We start from the raw sequence: 19,170 nt of genomic DNA, 5'->3' as shown, positions 1-19,170 counted from the left end.
GTCCTGGTTCACGGAGCAATGTGGGGAAGGAAGCGAAGCCACGTCTGGCCTCTGTGTACGGCCCTTGCTGGGAGACCAGTGTGCAGACCTGGGCATGGCCATCCTGACTTTGGCAGGAGGGACAGACGGACGGCCAGCACTGCTGGGTTTCCCCGCCCTGCCCTCTGAGGCTAGGGCCAGGGTACCGTGGGGGTGTGGTTGCTGCATAAAGGGTGCCTGTTGAGACAACCTTCCCCCTTAACCAGTCATGCCCGTGTCTAAGTGGGAAGAACTGTGTGTTGGCGTAGAAGTACTAACACATCCCAGGGACCCACTGAGTCCTGCCCTGCAGAATTCACCAGAAGAGATTTCTTAGCTGGAGAACAGAGACGGAAGTCCTAAAATGCCACCTCTCTAGAGCTCCCTGTGTCTGAACTGGGAACTTCTGTTTGTCAGGAATGTCACAGCTCACCTGTAAACGGTACAAAATAGAAATTGCACACATCAAGAAGGAGAGAGAAAAGAATTAAGCAAACGTGGTAAAAGGTTAACATTTGAGGACTTTGGGTATTCTCTGAACTCATCTCACAAACTTTCTGTTAGTATGAAATCACTTCAGAAGAAGACACATTTTTAAAAGGTCAAATATTCCCATAAACAAAAAGGAGAGATGGATACTGATATGGGAAAAAGTTTTGTAACATTCATGACATGATAAATTAAATCCTTAATATTAAATTATAAGAAAAAAACTAATAGTACAATAGAAAAGGTCACTGTACAGGTAAGTTACCAAAGAAGACATTTAAGTGGGCAACTGTGTGTGTGTGTGTCTGTGTAGTCAAATCTATTATTAATAACAAACATACAAAGTTTTGAAAAACTTTGATACAAACTATGATAAAACTTTGCCTAATTAATTGCCTTTCTCAAAAGTAAACTACTGAAAATCTCCAAAGTTATAGGGTATATGATTAAATGGACACTGCACTGCTGTTTGGTCCAGTAACCTGGCTACAATTTGTCAATAGAAAAGGTTTTTAAAGATGTTCATTTCCTTTGACCCAGAATTTTCTTTTTCTTTTTTTTTTTTCTTTTTGACTTAGGCAAATCTATCCTGTGAAAATAATGAGAGATGTCAAATTATTTATACTGTGGTTCATTATAACATTATTTATAATAATATTATATTAAAAGCCAGACATGCAGGGTCTGTATCACCGTTTGATGGGTCACTAAGTAGCTGTGAACAGAATCTTATTTTAGAAGAGCATTTATATTGATGGGAAATGCTAACAACATGCAAGCTGTTAGCATTTGCTCTCTCTGAGTGGTGTCCTTATCTGGCTGTGAACAACCTCTGGCCCTGTGAGGGGGTAATCTACAGAGGTCACAGAGGGCACAGGACAGGAGCTCAGCTGTGGCTCCATCTCTGAAGGGATGGAGTGGTCATCAGGGAGACGCTACACTAAGACGGCCACCTTGGCAAATGACATGGGCTTCACAATAAAACCCTAGTGGCTTAGACAGTAGAGAGTCTGCCTGCCATGCAGGAGACCCAGGTTCGATCCCTGGGTCGGAAAGATCCCCTGGAGAAGGGAATGGCAACCCACCCCAGTATTCTTGCCTGGAGAATTCCATAGACAGAGGAGCCTGGCGGGCTACAGTCCATGGGGTCACAAAGAGTCGGACATGACTGAGTGCTAGCACTTTACTTTCTTTCATGATAAAACACTGACCTTTCCCAACTTAGATGTATTGTTTGACTCATAAAAACCTATCCATTACAAAACACAAAATACCTTTCTCCAGAGCACCTTTTTTCTCTACACTCAACCGTCAATGTAGTCATGCCTGATTTTATAAAAATGTGATTTATAGATGTTCAAATCTAAGTGCAACCTAATCTTAAGAGTGGAGGCAGAATTAGAACCAGTCTCACTTTCTCATTTAATTGATAAGGAATTCAAGCTCTAGGGAGATTAGGTGACTTGCTTGGTTATTATCTTGAATATAATAAATGCTTGTTCAAGTAATGAGAATACAAAATCCGCAGTGGGCAACCAGACAATGCATACTGGCCAGCAAGTTATGGATGAAGACACACAAGTGGCCAACAGATACGCAAAAGCGTTCAACCGCAGGAGTAGTAAGAAATGTGAATTTTCATCCTATTTAACGACCGAGGACAAGGGGCTGTGATGTAAGGTATCAGATCAGAGTCTTCTCCGTAGTGCAGAACAGGGCTTGCGCCCCCACCTACTGCCTCTTCTGTTGCCCCCAACCTCCCCCCTACACAAGATGCCAGGGAACCCTCCCCTTCACGCCCTCCTGCCACCAACAACAAATATGCTTGTTCTCCTCTTTGAAAAAGCAAACACACACAAACACAAGCATGGAAACGCTCTGAGGATCTCACGGTGAACACCCTGGGCCCATGACTGGGGGCTCTGGTCTGTCCCATCCCGCCCTCCTCCCCTCGCCCCAGGACACACGGAACAGGATTCCTCGAGTGAGAGAAAGGAGAGGGCCAAGGTCGCTGCGGGTCAGCTGGACGCACAAGTGGGCCACCCAGAAGAGGCACGGGTCCCTCCGCTGGGAGGCCTGTGATTCACGGGGCAGCTTCATCGCGGGCTGACCTCCTGTCCCACCCTGACTCCCTGAACCAGCTCGGAGCACACGCAACAGCCCCGTTTCTGCCTCTCCAGGCACGTTTCCAGGAGTCCCAGTCCTTAGTTCCCTTCTCATCAAGGCTCAAAGCCTCTCACTTGGGTATTTAAAATTACAGACATTCATATCTTAGAACCAACTCTCCTATGGCGCAAATCATGATTTTATGCAAAGTGGAGCTCATTACAATGACATAAACGTTAGCAGAGTCCCCTCAGATTGCCTAGGAAGCTGTGCCTAATACCAGACCAGTAATAGGGGGTTCCCAACCCCCAGGGCCACAGGCCAGTGCTGGTCCACGGCCTGTTAGGCACCAGGAGGCGAGCGGGGGTGAGGGCAGAGCTTTGTCTGTATTCACAGCTGCCCCCGTTGCTTGTGTTACCGCCCGAGGTCTGCCTCCTGTCAGCTCAGCACGATCCGACTCAGGATCATATATGATCTCCTTTAGGCTCACAGGCCCTCCCAGGTGGCCCGAATGGAAAGAACCCACCTGCCAGTGCAGGGGATGTTAAGAGATGTGGGTTTGATCCCTGGGTCGGGAAGATCCCCTGGAGGAGGGCGTGGCAACCCACTCCAGTATTCTAGCCTGGAGCATCCCATGGGCAGAGGAGCCTGGCGGGCCACAGTCCATGGGGTTGCAGAGTTGGACACGACAGAAGTGATTTAGCACGCAGCATATGCAGGATCGTAAAAGCATGAGCGCTACCGTGCTTGAACCATCCTGAAACCATCCTTCTCCCACCCTAGTCTGTGGAAAAACTGTCTTGCATGAAACCAGTCCCTGATGCCAAAAAGGTTGGGAACCGTTGCAAGAAAATATGGTATCAGGGCACTTCCTTCCTCCCCTCTAAGAATCTGTATTTTCGGAGATTTCATATGGTCCTAATATTAAGTAGGTTAAGGCAGAGCAATGAGAACAGTGCAGCAAGACATGACTCCTCTGCAGCTGATATTAAGTAGCTCCAGAAAATAAACCATTCTTCTTTTGGGTTAATGCAAAATACAGAAATTTTATAAGTGCTGTGGCTGAATGCTTTTTTTCCCCCAGTCTAGAAATGCTGGTCTGCTGTTTTGGCAAAACAGATTCAATGTTCTTACTCCTGTTCAATTTAAAAATTGGTTTTCTTTTCATAAAGGTTAATTGATTTCCTGTATTGCATAACAGCGATATTACCCATTATTTGTTTCAGACAGAAAATATGCATATTTGCCCTTTAAGTTATGCTTCTAAAGCCAGCACTTAGTTCTGATGACTTACAGGTTTATTATGGTCTCCTTTTAGATTTCTTAAAATAAACACACAGCTCGAGACCATAGGAAAAGACAGAGGAAAAAGGACACTTTTATTTCATCCACAAACGGGGCATCTAAAGCAATGATTTTCTCTGCTGAGCCTATTAGCATAGACTGAGCATATGTGTGTGTGGATTGATTTCTTTAGAAAATAGAACTGTCGTTAGTTTCTGTGCCTGGAAGCAAATGCTGGGAAGCAAAAACTTCCTCCTCCACAGGGAGGTAACAGGTTCCAGCCCAGCCTGCAGGGACGGCATCCCGTATCCACAGATTGGCTGAAAGCTGGCTTAATCTAGAACCATCCTACGCTGAGCCCGGATTCCCAGCTCAGCCCTGGAGATGAGCTGGCTCGGCCTGGGGATTCTGCTCAATAAGACTATCCTGACTTCTAGACCAGGCGTCAGCAAATGATAGTCCTCAGGCCAACGCTAGCCTGCTGCCTGTTTTGAAAATAAAGTTTTATTGAGACACAGCCAAGCCTATTTACATACCGCCCATGGCTTTTCATGCTATGGTGGTAGAGTTGCCAGTGGCATAGAAATGGGGCTGGGTGTGTTTTGGTCCCTGTGGCTGAGAACTAAGCTGGGAAGATGAGATGGGTTCCCAGGTGCTCACTTCCTACAGGTGTGAGTCGCCCTGGCGTGCCCAGGTGCTCTGTCTTTTTGCTGCTCCAGGAACTCGAGCATGGATGGGCAGAGAGGCGGGGAATGCTGTTGGAGACGTACGCTGCAGGCATGAGCGTGTAAGCTTGCAGAGGAACGAGGTCTGTGGGGACCTGCCCGCTGCCATGGAAACCAAACGACCGTCCGAGGGTTGGGGCTGGAAGGTGTGTTATAAACGGAGCCCATGGCCGAGTCCAGTCAGCAGATGTATTTTGACTGGCCCGTGGATCCTTGATTTTCTTTATATATGTTAACCGCTTATATTTAGAAATGGGGATATTTCAGTCTAAATCTGGATTTTCAGCTTCCCTTGAAAATTTGAAATCTCTGGACACACTGGGCACCCTCCCTGCTGTCGGTGATGGTCTGGGGTGGAGGAGCGTTTTCTCTTCGGAGAGAACCTGGCTCTCCTGTCCTGGGCGTTTGCTTTTCCCGACACCCAGCTGTTTCAGGCCTGGGTGTTTCCTGCCTGGCCGCTGGGGCCTCTGAGCTTGCAATCTCAGCTCTGTGGGTTGCACAGAGAATCCGTGTTATTGCAAGCTTCTGTTCCTAGGGTTGGGGAGGCATTCTTTCTCTCCTCTGCCCCTTGCTAAGAGTTTCTGGCTCACTTTGCCTTGCGTGCTCTGAACATATTCCATCCTTATTCTGCTGCTGGGTCTTCCATTTAGGAGGAGGCCTGAACTCACCGGTCACTGAGTACATAGAGCCACTTCTTGTATAATGTGAAGGGAAACATAGTGGGTATGAGAGGGTGACCCTGAGAAGGAGGAAAACGAGGTTTTCGCTGGGAATTACCACTTCCTCTCATCATGTATCTGGTGACGCTGCACCCCATAGCTTCTGAGAAACCCAGAAGTACGTTTGTTGGGACATAGTCACGGGATATATTTGGGTGTTTTTCTTCCCTCCCGCCCCCCCCCCCGCCCCGCTCATGAAAATCTTCAGTATAAGGTGAAAGATTTATACAGTCTCAAAAGAAACTAGAGTTTGTGCCGGGAGCCAGCACGGGAGACCCCACCCATGACAAGGTAGTGCGGAGAGTCCTGACGGGCAAGGCGAGTCAGGTGTAGAGGGGTCCTCTGTCTGAGCATCTGTCCCGAAACCAAAACCTGTCTGTTTACTCTCTGCTACACTATGCTCTTCCGACATCACCACCTCTTCTCTGGAAAGAGTTAACTTAGGGCTCAGTTACCAGTCTCCTGCATATAAACAGAAGGTCTCGCTTAACGCCTTTGATGGCTTTCTCACTTATCTGCCTGGACTTTACAACTTGTGAATTGTTTACAGCCCCCCAACTGCGAGAGGCACAAAGCTTAAAACACCTTAAAGATACAGAGCCTTTTTTAAAGAGCTAAAAATCATATGGGTGACGGAATTCACTGTTGACTCAATGATTGCTGCCAGGCCTCCATATTCTTTATCTTTTAGGCGCCTGGGAGGATGTTAATCAATGTAATCGGGATGCAGAAATAGGAATATAGTAGTTTTGATGTTAGCAACACCAGACTTTTGAGTTAATTACTTTTCTTTTGTTATAAATCACTGTACTCCTTTTACTTGTTATACTTTGCTGTATCTTTGCTGTGTAAGAATGTAACTTTATTTAGTGCTTTCTGAGAGTGGCACCAGACTTTAAGAAGAACACCACAAATAAGTCTTCTGGTTGACAAACCCTCATCAGAAAAGGGCTGTAAAATGTTAATTGGCCCTTTGGTCGGAAGATGATGTAAATCACCTAAGACTTGTGTATACAACTAAGTATGCAGAGAGAAAGCCTGGTCTCGATAAGAGTCAGGGCTGCTGATGCTGCATAATTTTGTATTATCCATTGATCTCTATGTGAAATCAAAAGGTATATAAGGCCTTTCCGGACAATAGAGGCGGGGCCAGTCACTGGACTGGTTTCCCTGTGTCTCCTCTTTACTCCTTTTCTGGCTGAATTCCCATCTGGGGCGTGGAGGCTCACCATCTCTACTTACTTGCCCCAGCTTCTAAGATCCACGAGAGAGGGAGCCCAAGGTGGGGGCCCCCCAGTATTCAAGAGGACGCCAGTGGCCTAACGTAGATGGTGCAAGCTCCTTGTCTGGAATTTTACTGGCTTTCCACGTAAACCAAGTTATTCAGCCTCTTTTCTCCACTAAATTTTCCTACTATACTATTTCTTCCTAATCTCTTTTTATATTTCTAAATAAATAAGTTTTTTCCTCGCCTACTCCGTCTCCCCTTCGAATCACCCTGGATCCACCGGGGCTGGACCCTGGCAAGTATGGATATATTTGCATTTAATAACATTTGTTGACTTGGACATAATTATTGCTAAGACTTAGGCTGGCCTTTCAGAAAGCCTATATGTCTCTTCGGGTGGAACAAAATGGAAGCACACAAATAAAAGAAAAGAAAAGAGGTACCTGTCATACTGTTGGGAGTCATGGGTTAGTAATCATTCTGCGCCCCCTTTTTCACTGACATCTCCTATAGAGAAAAAGACAAGAAAAACAGCATGGGTTAGAACCTGGGTTTTCCATAAGGCTTCATTCCAAACAATAGCACGTGCATTAATCAGCTTGAGGTGATTTGTTACTTTCAACTCAGGATGGACGAAAGTGAAGCAGGGGTGGGCTGTGTCACACAGGTAAGTTTACAAGACCTTTCAACTTTCATCTCAGGGTTCCTTCTATGAACATGTCTTTATAGTAATATTTCATTCAAGGTCACATGCCTATTTTCCATCTCAAGCTTTTAAGAAAGCACCAGTTTAGTGGACTTGCTGTTTTTCCCAAGAGTGGCTCAGATGTGTTAGCATCTTCAACCCAGATCCTTGCATCTCCAGGTGTGACCTGCGGACGTTTCAGCATCGCTGGGAGTTTGTGAGAAACAGAAAATTTGGGTTCTACGTCAAACCCACTCCGTTAAATCTGCACTCGGATGAGACCCACAGGTGATTCGCCTGCACTCTGCAGTCTTAGCCAGCCTGCTCTAGGGAACGGGATCCATGTCCTCATCCTAGGCGTGCCTCTTCCTCGGTCAGTGCAGAGGCCCCTTCTTGCCACCGGATCTGTGAGGTCCAAAGGCAGCAGGTGGAGGTGGGCTCACACAAGCGCAGGCCGGAGGCGCGGAGGATCAGGGACCAGAGGCACTGGCGGAGTGGAGCGCTGAAGGACTCACAGATGATGACCCCGGCGGCTGCTGGACATGGGCCGGAGCCCTTCTGCGTGCTGCCGGGGACAGAGCAGGATGAGAGCTCTTTTTCTAGAAGGGCTGCCGTATCCAGTGGCGGAGGGTGGCTCAGGTACTGTGCGGAAGCCCAGGGAGAGGGTTCAAGGGCTGGCTGGCAGGAGCTCGCTGTGTGATCGTGATTTCTTCACGTGCAGAATGAGAGGAACAGCTGACCTACGTGCGTCACAAGGATGGTGTTTCTGAAGTGTAAACAGGATGTGAGTGAAAGTGCCGGGTAAACACGAGTTGTAGGAGGAGGGAGGGAATATCCTGAGAAGAAGAGCGTGGGGCCTGTGCCTGCAACCTGGGTTTATACTCCCCCACACCTCCTCTGGGGCTTCCCAGGCTGTGCTGGCGGTAAAGAACCCACCTGCCAGGGTTGAAGACGTGAGATGTGGGTTCGATCCCTGGGTCGGGAAGATCCCCTGGAGGAGGAAATGGCAACCCACTCTGGCATTCTGGCCTGGAGAATCCCATGGACAGAGAGACCTGGAGGGCGACAGTCCGTGGGGTCGCGCAGGGTCGGACACGACAGCAGGCATGCACGTGTTCCTTTGCTGTCTCTGTGTCTAATCCCGCGGCCCTGAATTCACGCCTGATGGTCACACGCCTTGGTCATCACGTGTTTCCGAGGCTGCTTTTCCCACTAGACTATAAGCTCTTTGTGGCAAGCACTACGTCTTTGTCATTTTTATATTTGACATGTGCAGAGTGTAAGATACAAAACAGACACTCAGGAAACGCACGCTGAACAAGTGAATAAAATTAAATGAATGACAGTTGATATGGCATGGGATGAGACCCCTGAACTGGCGTCTGGTACAAGAGTGAGGATTAACTACTAGGGAAACGCGTTCTTGCTGCTGATTGACACGTCAAGGGTCGCCAGCCACAAACCCGTGCTATCTCCTTCAACTACCAGCTGTGCTGGGAGTCAGAGAACCAGGTTCTGAGAGCCCCTGAGCTCAGATCACTCCTCTAGAAGTGACTGTCCAGACCTCTTGTTCTTAGAGACGGAGCCACCCTTAACCCCCTCCCACCCTGCAGACACAGCCACGTCCTAACTGGACGTGGCTCCTGAATGTTCCAGGGGAGGATGAAGAACTTGCCTATGGTGGGCCAGCCGGAGTGCTCCACCTAGCTTCTGGGGGATGTGTGGGGACAGGAAGAGAAAGAGAGAGGAAGGGGGAAGGTCGTGTATTCCATCTTTGGGGGCTGCTGCTGCTGCTGCTGCTAAGTCACTTCAGTCGTGTCCAACTCTGTGCGACCCCATAGACGGCAGCCCACTAAGCTCCTCTGTCCCTGGGATCCTCCAGGCAAGAATACTGGAGTGGGTTGCCGTTTCCTTCATCCAACGCAGGAAAGTGAAAAGTGAAAGTGAAGTTGCTCAGTCGTGCCTGACTCTTAGCGATCCCATGGACTGCAGCCCACCAGGCTTCTCCATCTATGGGATTTTTCAGGCAAGAGTACTGGAGTGGGGTGCCATTGCCTTCTCCGTCTTTGGTGGGAGAAGTTTTAAAATATCTATTTGTTTTTAGCCGTGCTGGGTCTTCGTTGCTGGGTGGGCTTTCTCTAGCTGCAGTGGACGGTTGTGGAGGGTGGGCTCCTCGTTCCGGGGGCTTCTCTCGTGGAGCCCAGGCTCTGGGCGCGCTGGCTCGATGGTCTCAGCTCGCTGGCTGAGTTGCCGCGTGGCATGGGGGATCTTCCTGGAACAGGGATCGGACTCCTGTCCTCTGCAATGGCAGGCAGATTCTTAACTCCTGGACCACCAGGGAAGTGCCTGCAGTGGCAGAATTTATCAGAAGCTAAAACTCTCAGGCTGCCTGAGGCCATGTCTCTCGGCCACAAGGCAAAAGCTTGAATGTGAGAGAGAGAACGGGCTTGACATTCACCGAAAACCGCAGGGACGAGAAGGCCCTCTGGTCTCGAACCTCTGCCTGCACGTCTCCTGGAGGCCCAGCTGTGTCCCCCACCCCCTCAACCCTCCTGAGCAAGACAGACATCACCCAGGCTGGGTCCAGGTAGATCTCTGCCCTGTGCCACCGAGGGGATCCCAACTGATAACACCCATATCAAAACACAGCGTTAATGCAAATGTGTCAGAAGAGTTCTGTGTCCTTTCAAGCATCTTGAAGGTGAAGCTACAACATCCCAGTTATATTCTTGGTATACCAACACTTTAAAAATAGCTCTCTTTTAAAAATTTCAACAGAACAGCATAGGAACTGTAGAAAGTTATTGTGTGCGTAGCAAAAGTAGCCCAGAAGAGGAAAAACATCTTATAAAGGCTTAAAATATATTGTTACTGCCCTGACATCGAGTCCTGATCTTGCTGTTTAGTACCGTTCTCCATCTACCGCGGCACTAATACACATTCCTGCTCTTCGCTGTGTGCCTGAAACTAACGTAACGCTGTAAATCAACTGTACGCCAATAAAAAATAATGACCCCTGTTCCAGGTACAGGAGCACTTCAGCATTGCTCCACCATACTATGTGCGTGCCGAGCTTAGTCGCTCAGTCGCGTCCGACTCTGCGACCCCATGGACTGCAGCCCGCCAGGCGCCTCTGTCCACGGGATTCTCGAGGCAGGAATACTGGAGCGGGCTGCCATTCCCTTCTCCCGGGGATCTTCCCGAGCCAGGGATGGAACCCAGGTCTCCTGCGCTGCGGGCAGATTCTCTATCATCGGAGCCACCAGGGAAGCACCGTGGTGTACTGCTTCCATTTTTCCAGCACAAATACATTCCTGTACTTTGCTATACGCCTGATACTAACACAGCACTGTACCTCATTTATGCTCCAGTGAAAAATAACACGCTCCTGTCACCACGATAGCGCTCCAGTATGACTGCACTGTCCTCTACTGGCGCCGCGACCAGAGAATTAGTAGTATACTCCATCCTGTTCCTAGTAGTATACTCCATTCTGTTCCTAGTAGTATACTCCATTCTGTTCCTAGTAGTATACTCCATTCTGTTCCTAGTAGTATACTCCATTCTGTTCCTAGTAGTATACTCCATTCTGTTCCTAGTAGTATACTCCATTCTGTTCCCAGTAGTATACTTCATTCTGTTCCTAGTAGTATACTCCATTCTGTTCCTAGTAGTATACTCCATTCTGTTCCTAGTAGTATACTCCATTCTGTTCCTAGTAGTATACTCCATTCTGTTCCCAGTAGTATACTCCATTCTGTTCCCAGTAGTATACTCCATTCTGTTCCTAGTAGTATACTCCATTCTGTTCCCAGTAGTATACTCCATTCTGTTCCTAGTAGTATACTCCATTCTGTTCCTAGTAGTATACTCCATTCTGTTCCCAGTAGTATACTCCATTCTGTTCCTAGTAGTATACTCCATTCTGTTCCCAGTAGTATACTCCATTCTGTTCCCAGTAGTATACTCCATTCTGTTCCCAGTAGTATACTCCATTCTGTTCCCAGTAGTATACTCCATTCTGTTCCCAGTAGTATACTCCATTCTGTTCCCAGTAGTATACTCCATCCTGTTCCCAGTAGTATACTCCATCCTGTTCCCAGTAGTATACTCCATTCTGTTCCCAGTAGTATACTCCATTCTGTTCCTAGTAGTATACTCCATCCTGTTCCTAGTAGTATACTCCATTCTGTTCCCAGTAGTATACTCCATTCTGTTCCTAGTAGTATACTCCATTCTTACTAGTAGTATACTCCATTCTGTTCCCAGTAGTATACTCCATTCTGTTCCCAGTAGTATACTCCATCCTGTTCCTAGTAGTATACTCCATTCTTACTAGTAGTATACTCCATTCTGTTCCTAGTAGTATACTCCATTCTGTTCCTAGTAGTATACTCCATTCTTACTAGTAGTATACTCCATTCTGTTCCCAGTAGTATACTCCATTCTGTTCCCAGTAGTATACTCCATTCTGTTCCTAGTAGTATACTCCATTCTGTTCCCAGTAGTATACTCCATTCTGTTCCTAGTAGTATACTCCATTCTGTTCCCAGTAGTATACTTCATTCTTACTAGTAGTATACTCCATTCTGTTCCTAGTAGTATACTCCATTCTGTTCCCAGTAGTATACTCCATTCTGTTCCTAGTAGTATACTCCATTCTGTTCCCAGTAGTATACTCCATTCTGTTCCTAGTAGTATACTCCATTCTGTTCCTAGTAGTATACTCCATTCTGTTCCCAGTAGTATACTTCATTCTTACTAGTAGTATACTCCATTCTGTTCCTAGTAGTATACTCCATTCTGTTCCCAGTAGTATACTCCATTCTGTTCCCAGTAGTATACTCCATTCTGTTCCCAGTAGTATACTCCATTCTGTTCCCAGTAGTATACTCCATTCTGTTCCCAGTAGTATACTCCATTCTGTTCCCAGTAGTATACTCCATTCTGTTCCTAGTAGTATACTCCATCCTGTTCCCAGTAGTATACTCCATTCTGTTCCCAGTAGTATACTCCATTCTGTTCCTAGTAGTATACTCCATCCTGTTCCTAGTAGTATACTCCATTCTGTTCCCAGTAGTATACTCCATTCTGTTCCTAGTAGTATACTCCATTCTTACTAGTAGTATACTCCATTCTGTTCCTAGTAGTATACTCCATTCTGTTCCTAGTAGTATACTCCATTCTTACTAGTAGTATACTCCATTCTGTTCCCAGTAGTATACTCCATTCTGTTCCTAGTAGTATACTCCATTCTGTTCCTAGTAGTATACTCCATTCTGTTCCTAGTAGTATACTCCATTCTGTTCCCAGTAGTATACTCCATTCTGTTCCCAGTAGTATACTCCATTCTTACTAGTAGTATACTCCATTCTTACTAGTAGTATACTCCATTCTGTTCCTAGTAGTATACTCCATCCTGTTCCCAGTAGTATACTCCATTCTGTTCCTAGTAGTATACTCCATCCTGTTCCTAGTAGTATACTCCATTCTGTTCCCAGTAGTATACTCCATTCTGTTCCTAGTAGTATACTCCATTCTGTTCCTAGTAGTATACTCCATTCTGTTCCTAGTAGTATACTCCATTCTGTTCCTAGTAGTATACTCCATTCTGTTCCTAGTAGTATACTCCATTCTGTTCCTAGTAGTATACTCCATCCTGTTCCTAGTAGTATACTCCATCCTGTTCCTAGTAGTATACTCCATCCTGTTCCTAGTAGTATACTCCATTCTTACTAGTAGTATACTCCATTCTGTTCCTAGTAGTATACTCCATCCTGTTCCCAGTAGTATACTCCATTCTGTTCCTAGTAGTATACTCCATCCTGTTCCCAGTAGTATACTCCATTCTGTTCCTAGTAGTATACTCCATTCTGTTCCTAGTAGTATACTCCATTCTGTTCCCAGTAGTATACTCCATTCTGTTTCCAGTAGTATACTCCATTCTGTTCCCAGTAGTATACTCCATTCTGTTCCTAGTAGTATACTCCATTCTGTTCCTAGTAGTATACTCCATTCTGTTCCTAGTAGTATACTCCATTCTGTTCCTAGTAGTATACTCCATCCTGTTCCTAGTAGTATACTCCATCCTGTTACTGCAGCACTTTATTCCTGCATGACACTGTTAATACTCCTGTAGCATTAATAGTGTATTCCTGTTCCTATTCCTACAGCACTCTAGCGTTTCATATTATTTGGTGCTGTTTTCCTGCAACGAGCTCTCGAGCTTTAGACGGTGGCTAAATGCTCTGAGCAGGCAGGCGCTCCGTGTCTGTTCCGGGGTCGCCCCCGGCATGCGGAGGGTCTCAGCTCGTGCCCTGTGCAGAGGGGGACGCATAGAACCTCCCCTCCCGAGCCATCCCAGGGGTCACGGTGTCCAAGGAGGAAAACAAGTTCAAAGAGCTTGAAGAGGAAGGAAGCCGAGTGTTTCACTTGTGGGAAAGTGGAAAGAGCTCGGGGCTTCTCCCTGGGCAGGTGACTGGGCGCAGGCAGGAGGTCGGGGGCGATGTGAGCAGAACTGACCGCCATGCTGCCCTTGCCCTGGAGGCCCACTGCTCCTGGGAACAGGGGCCTCCAGTGAGACCCAGCGAGGGTCTGCAAGCTGCCCCTCGGAGCTGAGGGCCCCTTGACGGCCGCGGCGTTTCAGCACTGAGTGTGCTCTTAGCTTAGTCCCTAGTGAACCGCTGCTAAACCCGAACATTCCTTTCCCATGAGACATTCATTTGTTTGACTGGTTAGCCCAAAGGGCTAACGGAGGGCCAACTCTGTCCAGCCGCTGCCCCAGGCTTTGTCCAAAGACAGCACTTAAGCCTGTCCGTGTGGGGCTTCTAACCTACCAGAGGGAGAGAAGCGCACCACACCAGTGAAATGTGCAAACAGGTTTCACCTGACGTGTCTTCTTCAGGGCGGACTGGGCCACGAGGAAGAAGCCATTTTTACTGGGGGCAATCTGGGAAGGCTTCTTGGTGGAGGTGACCCTGTATCTGAAGACTTCTTTATGACAGGCCTCTGCCCAGCAAAGGATTCTGCAAGAAACAAGCCTTGTGTAGAAAAACTAGGAAATTCCCTCAAATCACACAGGTTGAAGCAGGGAAGCGATCCAAAGCTATCTGAGTTTTTAAAATTTCTCAGTGGCTGCTGAGTGAAAGCAGGCCAGCCAGGAAGCTGTGGAAGGTCTGGGGGAGAGAGGAAGGGAGCTGGAACTTGGTTGGTGACGGTGAAGGTGCTGATAGGGGAGCGACTCTCATGACATTTAAGAGGTAGAAATGAGAAGACATGGAGATTAACGTGACATGAGTATTTAATCCAGGGATAAACACTGGGGATGCAAACACATTCAACCCAGAGGCCCTGGGCGCTCACGGAATTTACAGACCATTTTACAAGCTGGCCGGGAAGGCAGACACCACTGACACAGAGCGGCTGAAACTCCGAGCCACGTGAGGCATGTGCCAGGAGGCGGTGCCGAGCGTGGCTGGGGGCCGGCACCCCCTCTGCCCACTCCACCATCCCCTGTCCCAGGCCAGGGCCCCTGGCGAAACATTCCCCTTGGAGGGAAGGAAAAAGTGGGCCTTCGCCTCTCAAACACATGAAATGCGTTTATATTTTAAAAATACACGTGATGGAACGTTGCCATCTGGAACTCCAAAACTGAAAAGAGAGTGGGATTATTATGGACATACGACATCCCTTCTATGTGGAATCTAAAAAGAAAAGATACAAAGGCACTTACAAAACGGAAAGAGGCTCGTGGACTTATAAAACGAACTTATGGTTGCTAGGGTGAAGGGAGAGACAGGGACTTTGCGAAGGTCACGTACACACGGCCGTATTGGGAACGGACGACCAGTAAGGACCTACTCCACAGCACGGGGACCTCTGCTCAGGGCCACGCGGCAGCCTGGACGGGAGGGGAGTTTGGGGGAGAACGCATACACGTGCATGTATGGCTGAGTTCCTTCACTGCTCCCCTGAAACTATCACAACATTGTTAATCGGCTAAACCCCAATACAAAATAAAGAGTTTAAGGCTAACAAAAAAAGAATTAGGTTTAGGGACTTTGGAAGACTCTGGGTCCATGTCTCCCCTGTGGGCTCGGGGACTGCAGCCAGACTATGCCACATGGGGCTCCTGGTGGCGCAGACAGGAAAGAATCTGCCTGCAATGCAGGAGACCCGAGTTCGATCCCTGGGTTGGGAAGATCCCCTGGAGGAGGACATGGCAACCCACCTCAGGATTCATGCCTGGAGAATCCCACGGGCAGAGGAGCCTGGCGGGCTGCTGTCCACGGAGTTGCAGAATTTCAGCGAGTCAGTGGGCGGAGGACGGGGGCAGAGGTGCTGCTGGGCCTGGCGGAAGGGGACGCTGCCCGCTCTGGCAAAGACGAGGCAGAGGCAGAGCAGACACACGAGGGCACGCAGCCTGCCCGGGGCTGCCTCTGCTCTCAGGGCACAAGGAGCCTCTCAGGAGACAGCCAGCGTCCTTATCATGCAACGAAGCGGCACATGCGCTCCACACTCAGGGGGCACTCCATCCTTAAAACTCCCTAACAGAGCGCCTTAGCATTCTCCTCCAGAGCTTCATTCTTTTAGCTCAGTGGATCTCGACTGTTGGGGGTGTGGTCTACTCAAGGAGCGTATGAAGGACACAGACAGACAGATCGGCGTTTATTTTCGTGGGCCCCGCAGACACACGTACACACAACCCGTCAGCAGATGCTACACGGCGCTCCAGCTGCAGACCGTGAGCCCCGTTAAAATGCAGTCACACATGGAAAAGACAAGCTGAATATGAAAAGGAAAGTGAAAGTGAAAGTGAAGTTGCTCAGTCATGTCCAACTCTTTGCGATCCCGTGGACTGTAGCCCACCAGGCTCCTCTGTCCATGGGATTCTCCAGGCAAGAATACTGGAGTGGGTTGCCATTTCCTTCTCCAGGGGAATCTTCCCAACTCAGGGATCGAACCCAGGTCACCCGCATTGCAGGCAGACGCTTTAACCTCTGAGCTACTTGCAAAGAATGAAAAGGAGATCTGAGAGCTGATTTTGGTGGGTGGCAAAGAGGACAGGGCCTCCCAGCAGCAGATCCCTTTGTAGGTGAAAGGAGAATGGTTTCTGAGAAGCAAGACTGGAGGCTGAAGAGGCCCCTCACCCGAGGCCCTGGTTCAGGGCTGCCTCATCCACGACCTCAGAAACCAACCCAAGTTCTGGATCATTCGAGAGGAACCACTCATGGTGCCTGCCCTTGGGGAGCAGACCCACCCTGAACCTTCAGGGCAGCAGAGCTGAACAGGAGGGAGAAAGGTACATTTGGAGGCTCAGGGGAGAATGTGATGATTCTGTCTGCAAGACAGGACCTTGGAAGTTGGCTTTGAAAAGGAAGGAAAGTTGGCTTTGAAAGGAAGCCAGGAACCCTCCCAGCAGGGGACCAAGTGTGGCTCGTGAACGGCAAGAGTACAGGGCACCGCATCCTGGCACAAGGGCTGTGATGCCAGGTGGGGCAGGGGCAGGCAGTGGCTGAGGGCGAAGCTGCAAAGGTAGTTTGGGGCCAGACGGTCTAGGGTCTTGGGAGGTTTGCTATGGGAGCCAGACTTGGTCCTGTGAGGAACGGGGCACCGTGGGAGGTCCTTCAGGGAGTGAGCTGACTTGAGAAGCTAACTCTGCCTCGGTGCCGAGAAGCCCGACCCCTTTGGTGGCACCCTCCTGTCTCGGTGTCCAAAGTCACTAAGTTAGACCAGAGAGAACCCCGCCTTGTCAGAGGCCCCGGCCTTGACTGCACGCCCTGTGTCCCCTCGTGAGTTCTTTCGTCCTTATCGAAACCACAACCTTGAAGGGACAACCATGCAAACTCCCCCTGGGGAAAGTCTTTCCATGGAGACCGAGTGAGTCATTGCTTATAGAGCCTGCACATTATGGAAATGGAACACGTATCACCATGGTGGAAAAGAATATAGAAAAAATGTATGCTCATGTGTAACTGAGTCACGCCGCTGTACAGCGGCAGTTAACACAACTGTAAGCCAGCTGTGCTCCAATAAAATAAACGAGACACGCGCCCCCTCACGGCCCTCGGCCACCTGTTCTGGGGAGGGTGTTTGCAGTCCTAGCTCGCTTCTCCTTGGCCTCAGGGCATCTGGATCGTGAGTTATGCATGCTCATCTGTTGCGTCCTCCGCGGGTGCTTCCCGGCCCACCCAAGGAAGCCGAGAGCGGGCCGCGCAGGCTGGGCAGGAGTCCCATCCACAGGCAACTGTCTCGGTTCGGTTACAAGGTCAGACGCTCGCATCTTGGGCTATCACAGGCTCCAGGCTGAGGTGGCGAATCCCGGGGCGGTTCTCAGGGCTGGCCTGACCAGCGCTCACGTCACCGACACGGGGACACTCCGGGCTTCCCCTGCAGAAGGCCGTGAGAGGCCGTGGAGATGTGAAGAAGGCAGCAGCTCAGGGTGTGTCGTGAGGGTGTGTGCGGACGGCCAGAGGAGGCTGGCTAGGTCCGTGGGGCGCTGGGCACCGCGGGCGTTTGTGGGGCCAGTGCCCCTCCCAGCCCCACGCTGGCCTGGGCCCCACCACCTGTCTCTGGGTCTGGGGTCACGGCTGGGTGGAGGCTGTGTCCTCCAAGGGGGCTGCACCCGCCTGGAGGGCAGGGTGGTGACGACTCTCTCTCTCTCCCCGCTGGAGTGTCTGATTTTCTCCCTTGCCCCGCGTCAAGGCTTTGATCCTGATGTTTGGGAATCATTTGTAGGAACAAGCTCAGTCCCAAGTATGGCGAACAGATACCTGGGCTGAGAGCCATTCCAGATGACTTTGAGTCTCAGGTTGCAGTTTGCACATTTTGGCTGGGTGTCTTAACTCTCCAAGCCACCTTTGTGAATTGAGACCACCGTCCCCCAACCCTTCAGGTTATGATGAGGACCAGGAAACTTTAAAATGTTTTGTAAATTTAAAAAGTCGGACACCGGCCCACGGTATTGGCAGAATGTCTTCATTATTTTATCTATTTCTCCTGGGGTGGCGCTGTGCGACACGTGGGATCTTAGTTCCCTGATCAGGGATCGAACCCATGTCCCCTGCAATGGAAGCTTGGAGTCTTAAGCACTGGACTGCAGGGAAGTCTCTGTCTTCGTTATTACAGTCACTATTATCAACACCCGTTCATCCCCTGGCCAGCCCCAGTCGTGGTGGGAGACTGGAGCTATTATCTGGCTTCTAGGGGCGCCCTGTCTCCAGGCAAGTATGCTGGAAAGAGTATACTCTTTCGACTTCACACTCAGGGGCGCCCTGAGGTGGGCTGAAAAGACAGCACCAAAGCCCACCTCCTGAGAGCTCAACATAAAATGCAGGTGGGATTGCTCCTGTCTCCTCTTCCCAGATTGAATTTTACTTTCTGTGAATTTTTTTTCTCTTTCAAGTTCATTTAAAATTGTTACAGGGATCCAGGAGGATTGGGTACACAGATGAATTTGTAGCTACTTTTACAGCGTCCCTGGGGCTTCCCTGGTGGCTCAGAGGTTAAAGCGTCTGCCTGGAATGCGGGAGACCCGGGTTCGATCCCTGGGTTGGGAAGATCCCCTGGAGAAGGAAATGGCAACCCATTCCAGTACTCTTGCCTGGAGAATCCCGTGGAGGGAGGAGCCTGGTGGGCTGCAGTCCATGGGGTCCCAAAGAGTCGGACACGACTGAGCGACTTCACTTACTTTACAGCGTCCCAAACGCAGCCCCAGTCGTCCTTCCCTGAGGTCTCTGCATTTTAATAGTGAGTCTAGGATCCAATGAAGTGAATGCATAATGGTCGAATTTCTGATGATTATCATAACGTAAGCACTCACAGAGAAGAGACGGCAGAGCTATTCAAACCATACAACACTGTGACCCACCGTTTCTCCTGGGGAGTGTGGTATGACAAGTTCAGTGCAAGGGGACG

General features: G+C 49.2%; 1 non-coding gene across 1 annotated transcript; it reads left to right on the top strand.

Annotated features, from left to right (window-relative positions):
- Positions 1-18,740: 18,740 nt before the first annotated feature.
- On the top strand, positions 18,741-18,812 carry TRNAS-GGA (transfer RNA serine (anticodon GGA)). Its single transcript has one exon. It is a non-coding gene; the product is annotated as a tRNA-Ser (tRNA).
- The last annotated feature ends 358 nt before the right edge of the window (positions 18,813-19,170 follow it).

The sequence above is a fragment of the Ovis aries genome, chromosome 26 (assembly GCF_016772045.2).
Source record: "Ovis aries strain OAR_USU_Benz2616 breed Rambouillet chromosome 26, ARS-UI_Ramb_v3.0, whole genome shotgun sequence".
Classification (NCBI taxonomy): Eukaryota; Metazoa; Chordata; class Mammalia; order Artiodactyla; family Bovidae; genus Ovis; species Ovis aries.
This window is presented reverse-complemented; position numbering and strand designations above follow the sequence as displayed.